At 43.0% G+C, this 10,009-nt stretch overlaps 1 long non-coding RNA gene across 1 annotated transcript; it reads right to left on the bottom strand.

The window, feature by feature from the left end:
* Positions 1–3,938: 3,938 nt before the first annotated feature.
* LOC138973461 (uncharacterized) lies at positions 3,939–9,056 on the bottom strand. The gene is made up of 3 exons (XR_011458029.1): positions 8,924–9,056; positions 8,473–8,666; positions 3,939–4,251 (listed from the first exon to the last, which is right to left on the bottom strand). It is a non-coding gene; the product is annotated as an uncharacterized lncRNA (long non-coding RNA).
* Positions 9,057–10,009: the final 953 nt, after the last annotated feature.

The raw sequence follows: 10,009 nt of genomic DNA, 5'->3' as shown, positions 1-10,009 counted from the left end.
TATCGAATCTACCGGCAAGTCGTTCTTTGTTGTATCAAAACGTGCGCATTGTATACCATTTTGTAACCACGCTCAATGTTTATACCAACGACCGACTGTGTTTCTGATGTTGCCGTCAGTAAGTACTTAGTCTAAACTGTGTCATAGAGTGAGAATAAGTTTTTGTGTTTGAGATTAGAGCAGTTTTGTTTCGTTAATCCACGCGCCTAATCAGTGCATGCACCGTTTGGCACAGGCACTCGACTCTAGTGCATTTCATCTGTTCTGTTTTTTGTATTGCTTGTTTTGCGTCACCCCCCCCCCCCCTTTTTTTTGTGACGTGTTTATTCCTGACTTAATGTTGTGACTGTAATTGTGCTTATGTTCTTGCCTGTCTGTATCAGTGTATATGGTTTTGATTGTTTATTGTTATCAATTTCTTTCAATTTGTAGTCACTCTATTTATTGATTTAAGGTGTCTCAGTTAAGAATGGCGGCAGTGCAACATACAGAAGATCTCCACATATTTAGGCTAAATGCTATGTGCAGAATTTGTGGCAGAAGATCAAAGGCAGCGAAGGACAAACATCATACCATTAGGCATTGCAAAAACTATGCATCAGGGTTGTTTCAGTTTCACGGTATTCAAGTTTCTGAAGAAGCTAATGGCACCACTTTCTCAAGTACATTGTGTACAACATGCGCTGTTCGTCTCAGCCAACAAAAAACCCCTAACATTCCACCTCAAGGATTCTCAAAAGCAATGCATAGTAACATTGAAAAAACAAAAGTGATGTGGACACAATACAACTCCAAAGTGGAAGTAGCTGACTGTAGTGTGTGTAAAACGTTTGCCGAACAAATAATGAAACAAACGTTAAATTGTCGTCGGATCGACGAGTTTTCTTTCCTGTGGTATATATATACAAGTTTGTGAGAACAATACGAGTGAAAAACTGTGTTGAAAAACTTTCAAATCGACTTGTGTGCTGCTATTGGATTACTGACCAACAGTTGCAGGGTCAGGTAGGCTTTTTGTTTTCTTCACATGCAGCTAACAATTTGCATGAACATGTATTGAAAGACCGTTTTTTCTTTCTTTTATATTACAGGCATTAATTGCACTATTTTGAATTATATAAACGCAAAACAAATTTCACATGCGCACCATACGCATGCCTATAATATGTTTTTAAATACGACATTAATTAGTGTTCTTTTTTTGTGGCACATTTAGGATGTTTTGTTTACTGTGTTGTCTTCTGCCGTCTTACATACTGTGCCGTTCCTGTTTCTTTAAATGCAACATGCACATGTTTTTCAGAGTGTAAAGAGTGGCATAATTATATACTTGAGGAGCAAACACTTTTTCTAATTCTCTCATTTACCCTTTCTTCTGTCTTGAAAATTGTGGCATGTTTTGTTTCATACTATTGACATACATGTATTATCCGCCTATGTGTTGTCGGGGTATAATATCATGTGGCACTTCGCGCGGATTTGGGTGAGCGCGCGCGAGCTACGTTTTTTTTTCTCCTGTGGTATATTATATATACAAGTTTGTGAGACTTGTATAGGAGGGCCGTGAGGTAAGCTTTTTTGTTTTATTCACATGCAGCTAACACTGTAACATGAACAGTTTTCTTTCTTATATGTTACTGACATTATCTACACTATTTTGAATTATATACTTATATAAACGCAAAACAAATTTTACATGCGCACCATCAATGACTTCTACTAGTAGTCCTTGGCATAATATGTATGTAAATATACGACTGTATATACTCTACTGTTTGTATATATTTCGTAAAGTGTTGTATATATGTATTATGTACTTGGGGATTACCTTTGTCTTTATCTTTGATTATTTTGTGTTCTTTTATTGTGGCACATTTAGGATGTTTTGTTTACTGCGTTGTTTCAAGGTGTTTCATTAAATGCAGCATGCACATTTTTTTTCAGAGTGCAAAGAGTCGCATAATTATATACTTGGGGGGGGGGGGGGGGGGGAACACACTTTTTCTAATTCTCTCATGTATCCTTTCTTCTGTCTTGTGAATTGTGGCATGCATTGCAATAAATACAACTAAACACACTAAAAACATCAGTTCCGAAATAGGCAATATCTCTGTGGCCACCACACACTCAGAACGACTGCTATCTCTCTGCTCGACTGCTATCTCTCTGCTCGCGGCATCCAGGTTATCAACACAGCATAACAGAGAGCTGGGGCCACGCACGCTAGCGCTGCAGACAAAGAAGAGTGCAGGTCTGGCCCTATATATTTCAGGCGCCAGTGTGGGCGGAAGGGGTTGGAGGAAGGAAAGGGTAAATAGGCAGGAGGAGAGTGGTACTGCCGGTTATTTTTAGCTGGTGGCAGCCTGGCAGAGAGTACCTCACACGGAACACAGTGTACAACGCAAGAAACATAGTCTTATTCAAGTACGAATGAGATAAGCAATAATAATACCCCCTCCTCCCCCCCTCTGCTCCTCACCCTCCCTCCCCCCCCCCCACCACTCGCATACACGTGTTCTCATACCTTCTATGTTACCCCTCTATCTCTCAAAACCAACGAACGAGAGTGAATAAGAAGCTTTTTTCTAAGAAGTCTGTATTATATACTATCCTTTAAAAATAATTGAAAATTTTAATCTAAATTTTAATTTGATTATATACTTACCCAACTCACATACAGCAATTTACTTCAGTTTAGTGCTAGGACGCTGAATAGCATCGCCTTGGTAACAAGGGGAGGTCACCCTAAAAAAGAGCTACCTTGACCCCTTAACAGGACAAAGTCACACGTGACTTCCTGACCTTGCCGCCATCTTTGAATCATTCTATCGAAAGCGAACATAGAAAAATTTCCCTCTTTTTTAGGAAAAACCCCCATAAAACCCCAAAAGCGGGGCAGGAGGGCGGGTATCCACTATGTGAGTTGGGTAAGTATATAATCAAATTAAAATTTAGATTAAAATTTTCAATTAAATTACATATCTTATCCCAACTCACATACAGCAGAATGCTAATGAAGGAGGTGGGAAAACAAAATTCCACTTGTCCAGCAGCGACAATGGCTGGTAGGGAGCTACTGCCATCATGACGAGTGCTGGCCACATCTCGCAGGTAAAAGTTGATGAAGACACCCTGCGATTTCCAGTAGGCAGCGTCTAGGACCTCTGCCAGCACGCCTGAGCGGAGGACTGCCAGAGAAGTAGCCCAGGCTCTGGCTTCATGAGTTCTTGACAACTTCCTAGGAAGGACAGAATGCCCAATCCCAACTTGTCTGTGCCACCACGCATACGCTTGTTTAATAAGCGTAGAGACCCATCTTACCAAAGTGACCCGCGACAAGTCCTTGCTCCTTTCAGTGTTAACTGAGATGAAGAGCAGTTTTTGGTCCCTAGACCTAATAGGCGTGGTACGGGATAAGTAGCTGGTAAGAGTACGAACAGGACAATTGACCATATCAGGGTCACCAGACGCAAGAATCCCACTTAAAGGAGGAATGCGAATAACAGAGGAGGACAGACCATGTTTTGGTTTTCGGCAAGGAACCCCGGCCGAAATCTTAAAACAAAAGAGCCATAGCCCTCAACAGAAATATCCTTAGCCAGGCCTGAAAGAGCGTGCACCTCACTGCCTCTACGGCAGAGGCTAAGAAAACGAGGAACAAGGCTTTACGAGTCAAGCTAGCTAAGCTCGCTGAAGCTAAAGGTTCGAAATCCGAAGAGGCTAGAAACTTGCGTACCAAAAAATAAGTCCCACACGGGAAGAGGGGACTTAGCCTTCGTAAAACCAATCGCTGCCCCCTTAAGAACACTATCCATTACACCGTCCAGGTTCAAGGAACGAATTATCTAAAATACCGACTGTCAGTCAGAAGGCTACTATTTCATTTATACGCATTCGTTATTCTCCTCCGATTCATTCCAACAATAAAAGAAAATACGTGGAGCTCAATATGTTTATATAGCTCACTGGTAAAGCATGTACATTATATCAACGTTCAGGATTCACACACATATACACAATACGCCCAGGGTTCTAGATGAGTAAATTAATGTGTTACCCCATCACCAGAACAGCGTAGTGTAGTTCATCTGTTTCTCCATCACCCAGCCGACGCGGCGACTCCTGGCGTGGTCCATTATAGTCCGGTTAAGATCACGTCGCTCTGCTTCGTGCATCTTCATCTCTTCATGCGTCTGCTTGAATGGTCAAACAAGCTCTCGCGAATTCCGTCTTCTGTCTCTGGGAAGACTCCTGTGAAAGTAATTCTTGAGTCAGTATTTCCATAGGCATAACACACACACCAATTCTTAAATAACTACTGTCAATACCAATATCAATTCCCATCTATGTCTGAGTTATTTATCCACACATTAACAACTATATTCAGAATATCCAGATTAAGAACTAGTACAATGAACACTTAAGTTAACATAGCAGCGAATATTAAGAATGCCTATTCATAAACATACTAGTGTTCCTTAGCGAAAACATATCATGAAAAATAGTTTACCTGAGCACGCGAGCAAAGAATCTTCCCCGACTTGCCTCTTACATGTTCAATGGGCAAGTGAAGCTAACAGCTTAGGTGACTGGCGACAAGTCTAACAGCTCACCTTACAAAAAATGGACATTCAGGTTTTCACCTGTTGCACGTGAGTGCGTGGAGACTCGGCTCTACAGGTAACAGTACAGGCCCCATAATCATGGTCCAACAGGCATGCGAATCAATAATAATGTTTTTCGCGATACGAGTCTACTTCTGTCAATTAATGCATACTAATAACAGCATCATTTCATCATTAATTAAGTACTCATATTACATACATGTTCATACATAAAACCCATAAATGTCATATCTGACAATGCCCCCCACTTCAAGTAGAAAGCTGCATAAAAGATTTCTCATTTCTTAACTCGATAACACCATACAAATGTTATCATCCATGATAATACATTGCATTTTAACACAATAAGTCCCACTCAAAGTGTCAACGTCACTACTTGTATATACAGTACCTATACAAACAGATCTGACTTCCAGGGCCATTTTTCTTCTTGTTCAAAGAGTTTGATCACAGACAAAATCTTCTTGACCTTCCCGTCCTCCGGTTTGAGATATCCTCGACCGACAACAAGACCGACAAGACGTGATCCGAACACGCATCTGCCTTCTGATCAGAGTCAGACATCAACGTTGAGAATTCCTGGTCATCAAGAACTGGACCAGTACTTAACTCTTTCCACAGCAGTAGCTGCTGTCAAAACTCGTCTCTCATACTTCTTCAGCATGTTGACGTGAAACACCTTGTGTTTGCCGTTGAGATCAATGCGGTAGTCAACAGGGCTAACCACCTCCATCACTTTGAATGGACCTTTCCAGCACATGAGAAGCTTGTTGCTGTCAGCAGTTAAGAGTACAAGAACTTCATCCCCAGGTACAAAAGTACGAAGTTTGGCCTTCCTGTCATGGTAATGTTTGTGAATACGAGCAGCATCACGAACATTCGATTGTGCTAGAGCACACGTATCAGCGATTCTGTTCTTCAAATCGAAGACATACTGATATAGAGGTTTGGCTTCATCTCCATCAGTCCTCCCTGTCCATGAGTCCGCTAAGATAGACATTGGGCCTCTTGGAGCGCGCCCAAAGAGAAGCTCATAGGGAGAAAAGCCTGTACTGACATTTGGAAGTTCACGATACGCAAACAGGAGTGCAGGAACGTATCTGTCCCAGTCAGTTGGGCGCTCCTGGACAACCTTCTGCAACATGCTCTTCAGAGTTCCGTTGAATCGTTCGACTAACCCATTTGCTTGAGCATGGTAAGGAGAAGTGTGGATCGACTTGATTGCCAAAAGTCTGTATATCTCCATCATGAGATCAGAAACAAACTGCGTTCCACAATCCGAGACAATGACCTGAGGACAGCCCATCCTCGAGAAAACTGAAAACAGTGCTTCAGCAACAGAAATAGTATCAATCTGCTTCAATGGAATTGCTTCGGGGAAACGAGTCGCTGTATCCACTATCGTCAGAATGTACCGGAATCCAGTCGAAGATACAGGTTTAAAAGGACCGACCAAGTCAATACAGATCTTCTTGAAAGGAACGTCGATAAGCGGCATCTTCTGAAGAGGAGCAGCGGGAACGCGACCCTTGGAAGACGTTTTTTGACACACATCGCACGTTCTACAATACTTGCCTACGTCACGCCTGACGCCTGGCCAAAAGAATTGGGTCAAGATCCTCTTTAACGTTCTTCTGGTACCGAAGTGACCCGACATGAGAGCGTCATGGGCGGTATGGAGAACTTGTTCTCTCAAAGAAGTAGGGACAACAACTTGAAAGACGACCTCAGTCTTTTCACAAAACGCTCTGTGAAGTAACCCATCTTTCATGATGAAGTAAGGTTTGCTCTGATCTGAGACCTGCGATTCCTTCTGAACTTGCTCGAAGCACTTCTTAAGTGATTCATCTTTGGTTTGCATATCAGCTAACTTCTCAGGAGTTACATCAGTAAAAACACAAGGTACCGATTTTAACGGTCTCACTGAACCTTTGGCTTTCTCCGTTTGTAGCCTGGTAGTCACTAGTCCGACAGCGTCTGGAACAATAGAGCCCACACATCCCCCAGATACTGAAACAACACCTGGTAGGTTCCCAAGAATAAGATCTGCCACAGGATCGTCAATGACACAACACGTCAGAACACCTGCAAAATAAGGCGAGTCCACAACCACTTCAGCCAAGGGAAATGTCTCAATGTGTCCCCCAAAAGACCGACAACGCTGCTCCTGCCCTGTGAACTGATCATCACGAACTAAAGCCCGTTTCACACCAGCAGTAGTGCATCCTGTGTCCCGCAAGATTGTCCCTGAAAAACCATTGATGGTTCCTATTTCCAGATGTAGGCCAGGTTGTCCCTCTGAAACAAGAACGTGTTCGCTAACAGCGGAGCTAAATGTTTCAGCAAAGTTTTTAGACGAAGCACACTGGTTCGCCCAATGACCTTGACCCCCACAGATCCTACAGACATCACTCTGTTTAATGGTCCCTCTACGTGCACCCCTGCGTTGTCCTCGACCTGTACCCGAAGAACCTCGGCCTCCTCGATAACCTCGAGAACCACTGCCCCCGTTGTTAAACCCTGTTGAATCTGCAACTCCAACTCCAGCTGAAAATATAGAAACATCTGATTTCCGTGCTAAGGTTTTGTTGGGATGAGCTTCACGGTAAAGTTCAGCTGCTTCACATAATGCAGATACGTCACCCAGCTGACGTTCCCTCAAGAACACGGCCAAATCTTTTGTACAACTCTGAAGTATCTGTTCACGCAAAAACAAGTCTTGTAAACCTTCGGCAGTGTTGGAAACACCAGACAACTCAGTCCATCGGTTGAGCAAATGACGACAGCGCGTTAAAAACGCTAAAAATGACTCTCCCATCTCGGGACGAACAGCTCTGAAACGCTCTCTGAAACCTTCCTCTGTGCATTGGAACTTACGAAGAAGATGAGACTTCAATACATCCCACGAAAGTGTTTGTTCTCCTGAAATTGAATGATAAAGCGACAAGGCACTACCTTTCAATAAAGCAGCCAAGTAGACAGGCCATTTACCCTTATCCCAGCCGCATGCCGAAGCGTGTGTTTCAAACCGAAACAAAAATGCATCAATGTCGTCTTTGTTTTCATCGAACATAGGCAATTTTGGATGAAAAGGTCCAGAACTGTTTGACTGACTAACTTTACCGTCTGATCTCTCCTTTTTCACCCTTTCCGTTTCGAGATCTAACTCGCTTTGCCTAGTCTGCTCTTTTTCTTTTTCAACTTCTAGTTTCTCTTTTTCGACTTCTAGTCTGGCAAGCTCCTTTTCTGTCTCTCGCTTTTCATGCTCTTTTTCAACTTCTTCTCTTTTTTCTTTCCGTTCATCTCTAGCAATGTTTTGCTGTTCACGGACAAAACCGGTTAAGTCTTTGTCTTTAAGACCTAGCTCTTTCCCACGAGACATCCACAAATCCCAATCGTCACTCATGGTGATAATATATACAAAATCACAATACTGTAAGAGTTACTTAATGAAAACACTTCACCACTGTAACAACATTCTTCACAAAATGTGTGTTTACAGATATGCTTACACACGTAGTCAAGCAAACATACAATGAAAAAAATCTTCAAAAAGTGTGCGTTAACAGTCTACAATCTGTTAAAGACACATACACTGGAGAAAACGGGGTCACCAATTGTCAGGAATGAATTATCTAAAATACCGACTGTCAGTCAGAAGGCTACTATTTCATTTATACGCATTCGTTATTCTCCTCCGATTCATTCCAACAATAAAAGAAAATACGTGGAGCTCAATATGTTTATATAGCTCACTGGTCAAGCATGTACATTATATCAACGTTCAGGATTCACACACATATACACAATACGCCCAGGGTTCTAGATGAGTAAATTAATGTGTTACCCCATCACCAGAACAGCGTAGTGTAGTTCATCTGTTTCTCCATCACCCAGCCGACGCGGCGACTCCTGGCGTGGTCCATTATAGTCCGGTTAAGATCACGTCGCTCTGCTTCGTGCATCTTCATCTCTTCATGCGTCTGCTTGAATGGTCAAACAAGCTCTCGCGAATTCCGTCTTCTGTCTCTGGGAAGACTCCTGTGAAAGTAATTCTTGAGTCAGTATTTCCATAGGCATAACACACACACCAATTCTTAAATAACTACTGTCAATACTAATATCAATTCCCATCTATGTCTGAGTTATTTATCCACACATTAACAACTATTCAGAATATCCAGATTAAGAACTAGTACAATGAACACTTAAGTTAACATAGCAGCGAATATTAAGAATGCCTATTCATAAACATACTAGTGTTCCTTAGCGAAAACATATCATGAAAAATAGTTTACCTGAGCACGCGAGCAAAGAATCTTCCCCGACTTGCCTCTTACATGTTCAATGGGCAAGTGAAGCTAACAGCTTAGGTGACTGGCGACAAGTCTAACAGCTCACCTTACAAAAAATGGACATTCAGGTTTTCACCTGTTGCACGTGAGTGCGTGGAGACTCGGCTCTACAGGTAACAGTACAGGCCCCATAATCATGGTCCAACAGGCATGCGAATCAATAATAATGTTTTTCGCGATACGAGTCTACTTCTGTCAATTAATGCATACTAATAACAGCATCATTTCATCATTAATTAAGTACTCATATTACATACATGTTCATACATAAAACCCATAAATGTCATATCTGACAAATGCTATGCCCTAATTGCTTCAGAGTAGAAGAAATGGCTGAGCGCCTGACTCTCAAAAAAGAAGGAGCCAAGCCCTGAGGAGCCAAACACGAGAGATGATTTGCTACATGCATAGAGCGAGGAGAAGTAGCAGTAACTCCATTCTCCGAGCACCACTTTGTCCAAGCTGACCAGTGTGACGCATAAACAGTGCTGGTCGATTCCCTGTGGGCCTTTTGGACAAAGCCTAAAGTAGCGTCTGAGGAGCCAGAACGGCGCAGCGACCTAGAAAGAAGGGAGGGCCGTCTGCGAGGCGAAGGAGGACGGGGACCAATGTTGGCTGGGCCACCAAGGGGCCACCAACACCAAGCAAGGCTGTCCCCGCTCCGCCTTCCTGAGAACCTTTCCCAAGAGATGAAACGGGGGGAAAGCATAGGCTATCAGACGCGACCAGTTTACTTCGAGGGCGTCTGTTTCCCTCCCCTCTGGGTCTGGAAAGGGGGAGACAAAGACCTGAAGCCTGCAGGAGAATCTTGTCACAAACAGATCGACTGTAGGCTTGCTGAAATGCCACCCAGACGTTGTAGGACCTGATGAGTCAGAGTCTACTCCGTGTGCATCGTACGCGACGGGCGACTGAGGTAGTCCGCAAGAACGTTGAGTTTGCCTGGGATGTACTTCGCTGACAACAGAATAAGGTGCTGGCTGCCCCAGGCAAGAATCTGACCTGACCTGACAGAAAGAGCGAGAGACA

The sequence above is a fragment of the Littorina saxatilis genome, linkage group LG8 (genome assembly GCF_037325665.1).
Source record: "Littorina saxatilis isolate snail1 linkage group LG8, US_GU_Lsax_2.0, whole genome shotgun sequence".
NCBI lineage: Eukaryota > Metazoa > Mollusca > Gastropoda > Littorinimorpha > Littorinidae > Littorina > Littorina saxatilis.
This window is presented reverse-complemented; position numbering and strand designations above follow the sequence as displayed.